This window comes from Ursus arctos, unplaced genomic scaffold (assembly GCF_023065955.2).
Source record: "Ursus arctos isolate Adak ecotype North America unplaced genomic scaffold, UrsArc2.0 scaffold_9, whole genome shotgun sequence".
NCBI lineage: Eukaryota > Metazoa > Chordata > Mammalia > Carnivora > Ursidae > Ursus > Ursus arctos.
In genome coordinates, this window is record NW_026623111.1 from 46,302,842 (window position 1) to 46,317,515 (window position 14,674).

At 35.9% G+C, this 14,674-nt stretch overlaps 1 non-coding gene across 1 annotated transcript; it reads right to left on the bottom strand.

Annotated features, from left to right (window-relative positions):
* Positions 1–6,467: 6,467 nt before the first annotated feature.
* Positions 6,468–6,574, bottom strand: LOC113262570 (U6 spliceosomal RNA). The gene has a single exon (XR_003318853.2). It is a non-coding gene; the product is annotated as a U6 spliceosomal RNA (small nuclear RNA).
* Between the last annotated feature and the right edge of the window lie 8,100 nt (positions 6,575–14,674).

Below are 14,674 nucleotides of genomic sequence, written 5' to 3' on the forward strand. Positions count from 1 at the left end.
CGTTCCAGCCTCATCACGTACGACTCTGTGCCCAAATCTTCCACAGCAACCAGGCTGCCCTATTTGCAGTCTGAAGGTCTGCTAGGGACCCTGAAGTCTGCATAATACTCCTCCCAACCAGAGGCTCCACCTCCACTTTGTTTAGGCAAACTCTACCTTTCCTTTGGGATCAAATCCAACCCCGCCTCTTTCTACTTCTTATCTGTACCTCTCTTTTGCACATAACAATATGTTCTAATGAAAGCCCTTTTGCTGCTATCCTTACTGTGCTGTTGACAGGTATCATATGCCCACATCTCAGGTGACTACTCCTTGAGCTTACAGTTTTGTTTTTATATAGTATAAGGATATAAACTACTCTGCTACAGTTTTCCCTAATCACTCAACATTTAGCACCAAATGCATAGAGAACAGTGTTCACATTAAAAATGTCTCAGGACTTGCATATCATATTTTGCCTGGAGTCAGAGGAAGGGTAATGCATCTCTACCAAAGGAACTCTTAGTAAATTAGCTCTAAGTTCCCGCTTTGCATATTAGTGGTCACTCTTCTCATTTCTTTGAATCTACTGAGGAAATGAAATGACATGCCTTAGACCATAGATGCTCCCAGCTACATTGTCTATAATTAGTGAGTTATGTTCCCGGGAGAAGTGATATTTATTGAATCTCTAGCATGTCTGGGGAATTCTCTAAATCCCCAATCTCCAATTCAACTTTAGCTCTGTATGTGTTATATATTCCTTGAATCTTTTGAACTTCACTTTTTGGATTCACTAAATAGTGCTATTATACTATCACTAGTACACTCTTTTTCCAGGCACTACAGTACAAAAGTGTTAAATTAGAAAATATTAACAGGAAGCCACAGTGAACAGCAGATTCTTAAGAATTCTTACTGAATTTAAGATAGCTAAATCTAGGGGCACCTGGCTGGCTCAGTCATTAAGCATCTGCCTTTGGCTCGGGGTGTGATCCCAGGATTCTGGGATCGAGCCCCGCATCAGGCTCCCTGCTCCTCTGGGAGCCTGCTGCTTCCTCTCCCACTCCCCCTGCTTGTGTTCCCTCTCTCACTGGCTGTCTCTCTCTCTGTGAAATAAATAAATAAAATCTTAAAAAAAAAAAAAAGCTGAATCTAGCATTCTTTGCCTAAGTGTTGGTGGTATGGTGCAAGAAAATTTTTGACCAAAAATAGGTACAACAGTTTTGTTTACTAGCTCTCATTGGCTGAAAACATAAGACAGGAATAAAATGTATATTAATAGTTTAACAGATTGGTACACATATATGTATGAATATATTTACACATACATATATATTAAATGTTTCAGAGAAAAATAGAATTATAATAAAATAGTTCTCCCAGGATGCTGAAAAAATAAGTTATGCTTATATTAAAAATTAAAACAACTAAATACATGAGTAAATATGTTTGGATAATTAGTTCAGTTATGTAAAACAGATGATTCACAACTTCAGTGATTTTCATGAATATTCAATATAATCATAATAATATTTATTAATTCATTGTAATATTTTAGTATCCAAGGATCCAGAAACTCAATCCTGGACATTAGATGCTAACAATATTGAGGAAAAGAGATGTGATATTAAGTAACTATAAAATAATGTTGACTCCTAATTTTTTAATGTGTGAATTTTGTTAGGCTACAGTCCCTGTTCAGTCAATCAAACACTAATGTAGGTGTTGCTGTAAAGGTGTTTAATCACAGATGTGATTAAAATCTACAATTAGTTGACTTTAAGTAAAAGAGATTTTCCCAGATAATCTGAATGGGCCCAATTTAATTATTTGAAATGCCTGAAGAGCAGAGCTGAGGCTTCTGTGATGAAGAAGAAATTGCATCTATGGACAGTAGTTTCAGCCGTGGCCAGCAGGGTTCCAGCCTGCCTTTCCTGACCCTTCTGCCTGGTGTATTTGGGACTTTCCTAACCAGCCCCCGCAATCCTTCAAGCTAATTTCCTGCAATAGACCTCTTAATTTATGACTCCTGCTGGTCTGTTTCTGTAGCTGAAGCCTGACTGACTGAATTATGCACACTCAGCTTGTGTGTACAAATATGTATGTGTATAGGTTTATACATATGCATGTGTTCACATGTATTAACACAGTAGGCATATAATCTATCCCTCCCTCCAGTAGGTTGACGCTTTTTTTTTTTTTTTTTTAATGCTGAGGACAAAAGAGTGACCAGCAATCAGCTAGGTGAAGGGGTTGGGGGTTGGACAAAGTGTAAGAAGCATATGAAACATCCTGTATAATGGCCTGGAGATCAGTAGAGTAGGCTGCTGTCTAGGAACAGGAGATGGATATGGAGTCAAGTGTGCAAGTTGCAGAGGAGCAAGAGACTGGACTGGTACTGAATTTAGCCTTCCTAAAAAAATGTGTATTTTAACTAAGTTTAATGTAATTGAATCCTGAGTCTACCCTTCTAAGGTCTGTGAACTTTGTCAAGTCCCTTGGCTTTGGTAGTATCAGAATTTTATTAGTTTTGCCTTCATTATTAACTTTCCCTCCAATACTTTTAAAAAATACCTAGGGAGGGTATTAAAAACAGGGAAGTGACCTGTTTTTCTAAAGGCCTGCACATAGTAGGTACACCCAGGAAGGCTGGTGGGTTGATGAGTGTCCAGGGCTCTGTAGTGAAGGAGGACAGCATCTCAGGCTTATTATTCAGCCATGACCACAAAAGCTGGCTTAGACCTGTGCCCATCACCTCATACTGGCAGCTGAGAACAGTAAAAAGGCAATAATCAGGGTGGAAAATTCCCCCTTCAAGTTCTTGAAAAGCCTATTCCCTGGAGCTCCAGTGAAATGAGAGAATATTGCTTGTGTGATTCTAGGCAAGAGAAGTATGATTTTTTTGTTTTTTCTGGAAGAAGAGGACTAGTTTATGATTAGATGGGTATTTCTTTAGGGTTTTTTTTATATATAATTAACATATAGCATTACTTTCATGTGTACAGATAATTATTTGATATTTATATTGTAAAATGAACACCACAGTAAGTCTAGTCAATATCTATCACTACAGTTTTTTTTCTTGTGATAAGAACTTTTAAGACCCACCCTCTTAATTTTCAAATATATGATCCAGTATTATTAACTGTAATCACCATACTGTATATCACATCCCTTTGACTTATTTATTTTATGACTGGAAATTTGTACCTTTTTTTTTTTTTAAGATTTTATTTATTTGACAGAGAGAGAGACAGCCAGCGAGAGAGGGAACACAAGCAGGGGGAGTGGTGAGGAAGAAGCAGGCTTCCAGCGGTGGGGCCTGATGTGGGGCTCGATCCCAGAATGCCAGTATCATGCCCTGAGCCGAAGGCAGACGCTTAGTGACTGAGCCACCCAGGCACCCCTGGAAATTTGTACCTTTTGATCTTCTTCACCTATTTTGCCCACCACCTACTTCCCACCCCCCACATCTGGCAGCCAACATTCTGTTCTCTCTCTATGAGCTGGGTTTTGTTTTATTTTGTTTTGTTTCATTTTTCAGATTCCACATATAAGTGAGATCAAAAGGTATTTGTCTTACTTCTTGTAACTAAGCATTCCATATAAAGAATAGAAATCCTTTCAGAGTTCAAAATCCAGGGTGGGGTGGGGGTGGAGATGGTCAAATAAAGAAGCTAATTCTCTTCCTAAAAAAAAAGGGGGGGGATATTTGTCTTTATCTATCAGACTCATTTCAGTTCATATAATGCCCTTGAGGTCCACCCATGTTGTCACAAATGGCAAAATTTCCTACTTTTTATAGCTGAGTAATATTCTACTTTCTTTATCCATTAATCTGTTGATGGACACTTAGGATATTTCCATATCTTGGCTACTATAAATAATGCTTCAATGAAAATGGGGGTAAAGATAACTTCTTAAGTTAGCGTTTTTATTTTCTCTTCTTGGGAGAAATTTCTGTTCATTCCCTCTGCGCATTTTTCAATTGGGTTATTTTTTTATTTTGACGTTGTATAAGTAATTTATATATTACGGATACTAGCATTTATTGGATATTTCATTTGCAAATATCTTCTCTTATTCAGTAGGTTGTCTTATTGTTGTGTTGATTGCTTCCTTTGCTGTACAGAAGCTTTTTATTTTGATGTAGTTCCAATAGTTTATTTTTGCCTTTGTTTCCCTTCTCTTAGGAGACTTATCTAGAAAAATGTTGCTATAGATAATGTCAGAGAATTTACTGCCTGTGCTATCTTCTAGGAATTTTATGGTTTCAGGTCTCACATTTAGGTCCTTAATCCATTTTAAGTTTATTTTTCCATATGGTAAAAGAAAGTGGTCCAGTTTCATTCATTTGCATGTAGCTATCCAGTTTTACCAACACCATTTGTTGGAGAAACTGTCTTTTTCTCATTGCATATTCTTGTCTCCTTTGTCAAAGACTAATTGACCATATAATTGTGGGTTTATTTCTGAGCTCTCTATTCTGTTCCATTTATCTATGTGTCTGTTTTTGTGCCAGTACCATACTGTTTCAATTACAACAGCTTTGTAGTATATCTGGAAATCTGGGATTGTAATACCTCCAGTTTTCATCTTCTTTTCAAGATTGCTTTGGCTATTCTAGGCATTTGTAGTTATATACAAGTTTTAGCATTGTTTCTTCTAGCTCTGTGAAAAATGATGTTGGTATTTTGATAGGGATTGCATTAAATATGTAGATCGTTTTAGGTATTTTAACAATATTTGTTAAATATTTATTTAGGACATTTTAACAATATTTGTCCTTCCAATCCATTAACATAGAATATCATTCCATTTGTGCCATTTTCAATTTCTTTCATTAATGTTTTATAGTTTTCAGAGTACAGGTCTTTCATCTCCTTGGTTACATTTATTCCTATGTATTTTATTCTTTTTGGTGCAATTGTAAATGGGATTGTTTTCTTAATTTCTCTTTCTGCTACTTCATAATTAGTGTATAGAAATGCAACCCATTTTTGTGTATTAACTTCTTACTCTTCAACTTTACTGAATTGATATATAAGTCCTGATAGTTTTTTGGTGGAGACTTTAGGGTTTTCCATGTATATAGTATCATGTTATTTTGCAAATAGTGAAAGTCTTATTTCTTCCTTAACAACTTGAATGCCTTTTATTTTTCTTGTCTGAATGCTGTGGCTAGGACTTCCAGTACTATGTTGAATAAAAGTCATAAGAGTGGACATCCTTGTCCTATTCCTGATCTTCGAGAAAAAATTCTTAGTTTTTCACCATTGGTGTAAGCTATGGGTATTTCATATATGGCCTTTATTACATTGAAGTATGTTCCCTCTAAACCTACTTTGTTGAGGGTTATTATCACATATGGATGTTGTACTTTGTCAAATGCATTTTCTGCATCTATAGAAATGATCAAAGTGTTTTTATGCTTTTTCCTATTGATGTTATGTATCAGATTGATTGGTTTGTGAATATTGAACCACTCTTGCATCCCAGGAATAAATCCCATTGATTGTGGTAAATGACTTTTTAATGTATTGTTGGATCCAGTTTGCTAATACTTTGTTGAGGATTTTTGCATTTATGTTCATCAGAGATATTGGCCTGTAGTTCTCTTTTTTTGGTAGTGTCTTTACCTGGCTTTGGACCCAGATGATGTTGGCCTTATAGAATGAATTTGGAAGTTTTCCTTGCTCTTCTATTTTTGGAGTAGTTTGATAAGCATTGGTATTAACTCTTCTTTAAATGTGTGCTAGAATTCACCTGTGAAGCTTCCTCCTGGACTTAGTTTCTTGGGAGATTTTTTAAATTACTGATTCAATTACTAATTACTGGTTATTGCTCTGTTCAAATTTTCTATTTTTTCCTGAGTCAGTTTTGAAAGCTTATATGTTCCTAGGAATTTATCCATTTCTTCTGTGTTGTCCAATTAGTTGTAATATAATTTTTATAATACTTTGTATTTCTGTGGTATTGGTTGTTATTTCTTCTCTTTAATTTCTGATTTTGTATATTTGGGTCTTCTCTCTCTCTCTCTTTCTCTCTCTGTTTCTCTTTAGGAGTCTGGCTAAATGTTTATCAACTCTGTTGATCTTTTCAAAGAACCACATCTTATTTCATTGATCTGTTCTATTGTTTCCTTAGTTTCCAGTTTACTTACTTCTGCTCTTATCTTTATTATTTCCTTCCTTCTGTTAGTTTGGGGGTTTGTTTGTTCTTCTTTTGCTAGTCTTTTAGGTGTGAGGGTAGGTTGTTCTCTTGATATTTTTCTTGCTTCTTGGGGTAGGCCTGCATTGCTATAATTTTCCCTCTTAATCAACTTTTGCTGTATCTGAAAGATGTTGACTATTGTGTTTTGTGTTTTCATTTTCATTGGTCTTCCTGTATTTTTTAAAATTTTTCTCTTTGATTTCTTGGTTGACCCATTCATTGTTTAGTATTATTTAACCTCCATATATATGTGTTCTTTCCAGAATTTTTCTTGTGGTTGATTTCTAGTTTCATAGCATTGTGTCATCCCTGTGCAGGGGCCATGCTAATCTTCTCTGTATCATTCCAGTTTTAGTATATATGCTACCAAAGTGAGCAGTCTAGTTTCATAGCACTGTGATTGGAAGAGATGCATGGAATGACTTCAGTCTTTTTTTAATTTGTTGAGGCCTTTTTGTGACCTAATATGTGATCTACTCTAGAGAATGTTCTATGTGCCCTTGAAAAGATTGTATATTCTGCTGGAATGTTCTAAATATAGTTAGATCCATCTGGTCCAGTGTGTAATTCAAAGCCATTATTTCCTTGTTTTTTTTTTAAGTTTTTATTTAAATGCCAGTTAGTTAACATAGTGTGCAATATTAGTTTCAGGTATGAATATAGTGAACCAAAACTTCCATACAACACCTAGTGCTCATCACAACAAGTGCACTCCTTAATCCCCATCACCTATTTGACCCATCCCTCCACCCACCTCCCCTCTGGTAACCATCAGTTTGTTCTCTATAGTTAAGAGTCTGTTTCTTGGTTTGTGCCCCTCTCTTTTTTCCCCTTTGTTCATCTGTTTTGTTTCTTAAATTCCACATATAAGTAAATAATATGGTATTTGCCTTTCTCTGACTGACTTATTTTGCTTAACATAATATAGCACAATACTTTCCAGCTCCAGCCATATTGTTGCAAATGGCAAGACATCTTTTTTTATTCTTCACATACTTTTATATTTTTAATCCTTTGACTGAATATATATATATATATATATATATATTTTATAGCTTTTGTGCTTCCTACTTTTCTTACTTCTATTTAAGCACCCCCCCCCCCCACCGGCCAAGATCCCCCTTTAACATTTCTTGTAGGGCTGGTTTAGTGGTCATGAATTCCTTTAAATTTGTTTGTCTGGGAAACTCCTTATCTCTCCTATTCTGAATGATGGCCTTGCTGGTAAGAATATTCTTGGCTGCAGTTGTTTTCTTTTGTTTTGTTTCAGCACTATGAATATATCATGCCACTCTGTTCTGGCTTGTAAAGTTTCTGCTGAAAATTCAATTGAGGGCCTTATGGAGTTTCCTCATAAAGTTTTCCTTTATCTTGCTTTCTCTTTCTCCTTTCCCTTCTCCTGCTGCTTTTAAAATTCTCTCTTTATCACTACTTTTTGCCATTTTACTTATTACATGTCTTGTTGTGGACCTCCTTGGCTTGATTTTGTTAGGGGCTCTCTGTGCATCCTGGATCTGGATTTCTGTTTCCTTCCCCAGATTTGGGGAGTAGCTATATATTTTTCTGCTCCTTTTTCTCCCTTCTTCTTTTCAGATCCCTACAATGGGAATGTTATTACACTTGATGGTGTTGCTGAGTTCCCTACGTCTATTTTCATTTTTTAATTTTTTTCTCTCTCTCCGGTTCATCTTCATTGCTTTCCATTACTCTGCCCTTCAGGTCACTGATATGTTCTTTTGCTTCCTTTAGCCTTCTGTTTATTTCATCAAATGTATTTTAAATTTCAGCTATCGAGTTCTTTACCTCTGGTTCCTTTTTAAGTTGTTTTGTTTTGTTTTGTTTTAATACTTTTTAAGGGTCTCACTGAAGTTCTGCACTCTTGTCTCAATCTAGTGAGTATCTTTATGGCCATTACATTCTCTATCAGGCATAGTTTTTATTTTATTTATTTATTTATTTATTTTTTAGCACTCTTGCTTTGATTTTGTCCTGTTATTTCATTTGGGGCATATTCTTCTGTCTCCTCATTTTGTCTAATTCTGTGTCTTTTTTTTTTATCTGTTAAGAAAGTCAGCTACATCTCCTGCTCTTGAAAGTAGTGGCCTTATGAAGAAGAGGTCTTTTAGTGCCCTGAAGTGTGCTGTTCCCTGTTCACCAGAACCTGACACTTCAGAGGTGTCTCCTGTGTATTGCATGTGCCCTTCTGTTATACCTGAGCTGTGTTTGCCTTTAGTCCAGTCATCCGCAATGGCCCTCTTTGCCTATTGTGGGAAGGGTTTATTCCTTGTGTTGTTAGTGGGCCAGTCTGGGGCTTCCTTGGACTTGTGTTGAGACAGACTAGGCATTTGCCAGAACTACAGTAGCACCAAACTTCAGGGTGCTTTCCCTTTGTTTTGTCCTGAGAAGCTTTCATTGGTAGGCAGGACATGCCATCACACCACATATCTTCCTCCAGCCCACTTCTGGGGCTGAAGTTGGACTGGTATATGTGGTTATCTTCCCTTCTCTCTGGGGCAGGAGTCAGCTTGTGGTGGTACTAACCCCTGTGTTGGCTGCTTGCATACAGTCAGGCTTATGGCACTGCTTTGGATGTACTCTTGTCAAAGGTGTATTGGAAGGGGCAGGTCTCAGGAAAATGCAGGGGTGGAGTACAATGTTAGAAATATTTGAGCAGGTCTGCTGTGGGAGAGGACCTGGAACCACTTTAGTAAACTCCTGTGGCAGGGTTGGAGGGAGTGGGTCTACAGGAGAATGCTAGTCCTGCAGTGACAGCCAAGTTCTACACTGGTCTGCTGCAAGAAGGAACCTGCAGCCACCCTGAATTCCAATCAAATTCAGGTGGGTTGGAGGGGGCAGAGCCACAGAAGCATGGGCATGGAGTGCTGTTATCAAGCTAGGTAGAAAGTGACATGCTATCTTGGTTCCTGCAGGTGTCTGTGCATCTAGGCTGTCAGGCAGAGAAAGGAAATGAGGTCTACCAGCTCCTTTGCTCCTGGAGAAGTCTCCCAGTGATCCTTGCCCCTCCAGCATATGCTTTAAGATTAGTAAACAAATCTTCTTCCCAAATACCCCACACATTTTTCAAACTACTACTTCTATGTTGTATCTCTTTGGGGCTATTTGTTGTGCTGTCTCTTTAAGGGCAGGGACTCAGTTTCTCCTTACTTTCCCAGATCACTTAAAGCCAAGCCTGCTGATTTTTATTTATTTATTTTTCTCTTTTTTAAATTTTTTAATTTGAAATAATGGAGACTCGCAGGCAGGTACAAAAACAGAACATAGAATTACATGAGCCCTCTAGGTTTATGCTTTTTGCCAGATTTTGGAAATTTTCAGCTTTTATTTCCTTGAATATTTTTTCAATTACACACCCTTTCTCCTCTTTTTCTGGGACCTGGGTGACATAAATGTTATATCTTATATTGTTGTTATCGTTGTCATGGTTCTCTTCATTTTTTTTTTTTTAGTCTATTTTCTCTTTGTTGTTCAAATAGGGTCAGTTGTGTTTTTTTGTGTTCAAGTTCACTGATTCATTCCTGCCACCTGCATTTTTCTATTGAACCCATCCAGTGTATTTGTTTTATTTATTATTTTATTTTTTCAACTTTATTTGGTTCACTTTTATAACTTCTATCTTTGCTGAGATTGTCTCTTATTTGTTTCAAGAGTCTTCGTAATTGCTTTTTGAAACGTTTAATCATAATTGCTTGCAAATGCCTATCAGATAATTACAGTATCTGAGTCATGTTGTTGTTGGCATCTGTTGATTGTTTTTACTCATTCAAGTTGTGATTTTCTGGTTCTTTTTTTTTTTAATGATTTTTTATTATATTATGTTAGTCACCATACAGTACATCCCCGGTTTCTGATGTAAAGTTCGATGATTCATTAGTTGCGTATAACACCCAGTGCACCATGCAATACGTGCCCTCCTTACTACCCATCACCAGCCTATCCCATTCCCCCACCCCCCTCCCCTCTGAAGCCTTCAGTTTGTTTCTCAGAGTCCATAGTCTCTCATGCTTCATTCCCCCTTCTGATTACCCCCCCTTTCTTTATCCCTTTCTTCCCCTACCGATCATCCTAGTTCTTATGTTCCATAGATGAGAGACATCATATGATAATTGTCTTTCTCTGCTTGACTTATTTCACTTAGCATAAGCCTGCTGATTTTTAAAGTTCCAGGTATTAAGCCCACTGACTATAAGAACTTGCAAAATTATGCCCCTCTGGTTTTCAAAGGCAAATGTTATGGGAATTCATCTTCCCTGTGTGGTTCCCTGTGCCTGGGGTTCCTGATATGAGGGACTCTTTATTTTCTCTTGGGATGATCCCATGGGGCAGTTTAGCTTCCCACCATGTCTCTATCTTTCCTACCCTTTTTGATGTGGCCTTTTCTCTGCATTTGGCTAAGGACAGTCTTTCTGCCTGACTTTGGGTCATTTTCTGGGTTATTTACACTGATATAGGTATTGTCTAGTTGTATCCATGGGATGAGGTGAGCTTAGGATCCTTCTATTCCACAATCCTCGCCAGACAGCTCATGGTATTTTCTTTTTTTGTCTCTAGATTTTTCAGAGAAACCATCAGTTGCACTACAAACATCTATCCACCTATTGCCATTTCCAGAATTACGAAAACATTTCTCTGTGCTCTCTTTAGTTTCCCAATTTTAGCCACTCATGAATTTGTAAGAATTGGTTATACAAAGTAACCTGTCAGTATGTTTAAGTCCTCAAGTTCATTCCACCTTTAGCAATACTTTCACCAAATATAGTTCATATATGTAGGCTATAATTTGCATGTACTTTTATGATTTAAACATCGATGCTGGTCTCCTGCTCTTGATATTTAATTGCACATTTAATTGACACTGTAATCATATGACTTAAGAAAGAGATTGGTTCTCTTAAGTGAGATGCAGAGTTCTACTAAAAACTCCCTATGTTTATGTATTGTACCAAGTTATTACACCCAGATGTCTTAATTTTAAACCAATAACATACCAATTTCGGACTACCTAGTGATTCAGCATCTCCCATGTTTCTACAACTTTGCTATTACTGTGATATCTGAATAGTAGAGAGATATCTTTGGTTTGTCTTGTTTGTAAACTGTTCTGAAAGGAGGTTGTGGGGATAAACACAGAGGATAAAACTTACTGTATGTAATATGAAATATATATATATATATATCCCAGAATTATCAAATTTCTGTAAGCGGCAACTATCAATGGAATGGGACTCTTCTGTGAGTTGTGCTGCAAAGCCTAAGGCAGCATTCTTGACAGTTTTTCAGGGAATTGGAGTCAAATACAATTAAAGTATGTAAAACAATATGAAATGTGCATACCAACTTCCAAGAAGACAATTTGGCCTTAGAAATGTTTTGATGGACTTCAGATCACACAATTCAATTTTACGTCTGTCATGCTATGAAAACCAATCCATATTTTAGAACCTTCATCTATAAATTCCTTAAGGGAAGCTATGTCCCAAATCAATTTTGTGATTATTACCTACTTCTTTGTAAACTTTGGATATATTCTTAGTATAATGTAAGTCATGTACGTGAAAAATTGTAGTAACTCAAAACAATAAGACTTGTTTTAGGCAATGGTGCTTTGAATGTTTTAAGAAAGTTTGTTCTGCTATCTAACATAGATTACCATAATTAATTAGAGCTGAGCAAGTCATCCATGGTATCATAATTTTTTATTGTGTCATTCCTGAGAGATTAGAAGTTGCATGCATTTTTTGAATTCCCTTGTATAAAGAAAATCACATTTTCTTAACAAACTGTTTTAGAAATGTAATTTTTTGTAAAAAATTCTTTTCCTTTGTTGTTTCAATTTTTCTTTCTTAAACAGCCAAGTATTATTTTTTGTTTGTATTGCAAGAACATTATGGAAAAACTCTTGAAAGAAATCTTAAACAGGAATCTGAACTTTTTTTGAAGGCTACAGTTTATAGAGAGAAAACATGTGCTTGAGAAGCAAAAAAAACCACAACAAAATCTCTTTAAGCCAAAGGACAAAACAAAAAATATATTATAAAAAATATATATAAGTCTTTCATTTTCCAAAGTACTTAAAATGAATCTTCAGTTATATTTTCCATAATTTATAAACTGTCTTTCCTCCATGAAAATGCAACGTTCTTGGTTTTGCATTACTCATTGGTCTTTATCTTCCTCACTGGCTCCTCTTTTTTCCCTCAAAAGAATATATTCTGCAAGCTGAAAAGCATTGCCATTGCTTTAAATTCTATACTCCTTAACAAGACCATTTTCGAATTTTCAAATATTGACCTCTATCGCCATATTTCAGACAAATCTTCAAATTAAATAATTCCTAATGCTTCTTTATAGCATAACATCAAACTCTTCCCTGTCTAAAATGTGCTTTTTTTTCTCAATTCCTCTATCTTTCTGTTGGGACAGGATTAAACTAATAATACAATACCTCACTCTTAGTTGGTACTTAGATAAAATAGAATGAATTGGATCACATTTTTTCCTACTACTTACACTGAAAACTCTCATATTTTTTCATGCCCTGTTCTCTCTCTTCAAAGACTGAGGTTTAACTTCTTCCAATTTTTTCTTGGGATCCTTCTTTTACATTCACTACACGAATGAAAGGTGATTATGATTTATCAGTGTAGGTTCATCAGTTGTAACAAATGTACCACTCTGGTGGGGGATGTTGGAAATACAGGAGACTATGCATGGATGGGGGCAGGATGTATCTGGGAAATCTCTATATCTTCCTCTCAATTTTGCTGTGAACCTAAAGTTGCTGTAAACATTTAAAAAATTTAATAATTTTTAAAGTTATTTTTATTAATTTTTTCAATGGATACTTGAATCAGTCTTCTTGGTTTTCCACCTACTAATCTTAATATTATAAGCCCTGAACAATGTCTTGCTTTTCTGTCTGCATCCGCTTTTGTTCCTAATGTGTCACCACAATTCCAACCAAACTGATATTCTCACCGCACTTTAAATTTCTTATAAAGATTTCATTCCTGTAGGTACGTTGTGCTTGCTATTGTTACAATTCTTAATAATCTCACTCCTATCTCCTCATATACCCAAATCTTACTAATGCTTAAAAGCCCAACATACATTTCACTCATTTCAGGAAAGTTTTTCTGAACATACTGTTGTATGGTAATCCCTCTCCCCCCTTGTTAAGGATTAAAACATGCTGGGCTTTGGTAACAGACAGAACTACATCTAAATGTTAATTCTCTATCTTACTATTTTGTAACCTTGGACACATTTCCTGATTTTTTTTTTTCAGATTCTTTAAGGATTAGAATGAGACAGTGTATCTAATTCATGTCATTTCGTAAAGACTGGTTTAACTCTATGTGTATGTAATTGTGTGGACATATGTGTGTTTGCATACAGTTTCTTGTATATAGACATAGCAACTGTTCAATAAATTGTACCTACAATTGTTCTAAAGCACTTATCTTTTCCACTCATTTAATCATCGATCACACATTTAGCAGGTATAATGCCACAATTATGGATGCTGTCCCAGTTCTCTCCACTTTTCTAACTCTATGTATGAGTTCAGTTTTTTAGTTATTTTCAATATCTCACAACAAAAGAGAAGTCACCTTATAAATATCTTTTGACTTTAGTGGAATAAAATTTCCCCCCAAACCTCAGCCTAGGATCGTTAAGTTTTGTACATAGTAGCAAATCCTGAGATGTACATGCCTAGATTGTAGACTTAGGGAAACTCAGAGGTAATATACTTAAAAACTGATCTTAAGAACATTGCAAGAATAATTTCTAATTAGACTTTTGCCCCAATGCAGTGTAAAAAGCTCTAGCTTGGAGTTACTATAAAGCTCCCATTCACTGAATATCAGCTCAGTGCTTTTGATCAAGTGATATAAATTCTCTAGGTATCCACTTTCTTCTCTACAAAATGGAGATAATATAACACCATTATTACATAGAACCTTGAAAAACAATTGAGAAATAATAGTTGATATCAAAGTATTTCATGAAGTTACACTGTACATAAAAAGTGTTATCATAAGTACTTGTGCACAGACCTGAAGAAAATAAGATTTATTTTCATTTGCAGCACTTTTGTACCTAGATGTTGATGACTGTGATCTAAAATGTATCAGAATGTAGCATGTCCTCTGGAAGGACACAGGCCATTAAAACTGAGAAGGAAAGGAGATGGCACAAGGTTCTGGAAGTCACAGGTGGTGGGAAACTTTCATAAAAAAAAACAGATAAAGAAGGAATAAAAATAGATGTGAATGATCACACTGAGATTTAAAAAAACAAAAAACAAAAAACAAAACAAAACAAAACAAAAAACTAGGAATAGAGAAAATTGGAGGATAACCCATTAAGGTCATTTTGGTTCCAGACAATCAATAAAGCCTTCAGTTTTAAGAACACCTAGAAGGATTTCTAGGTGACAAGAGAATTTTAGGGAAAA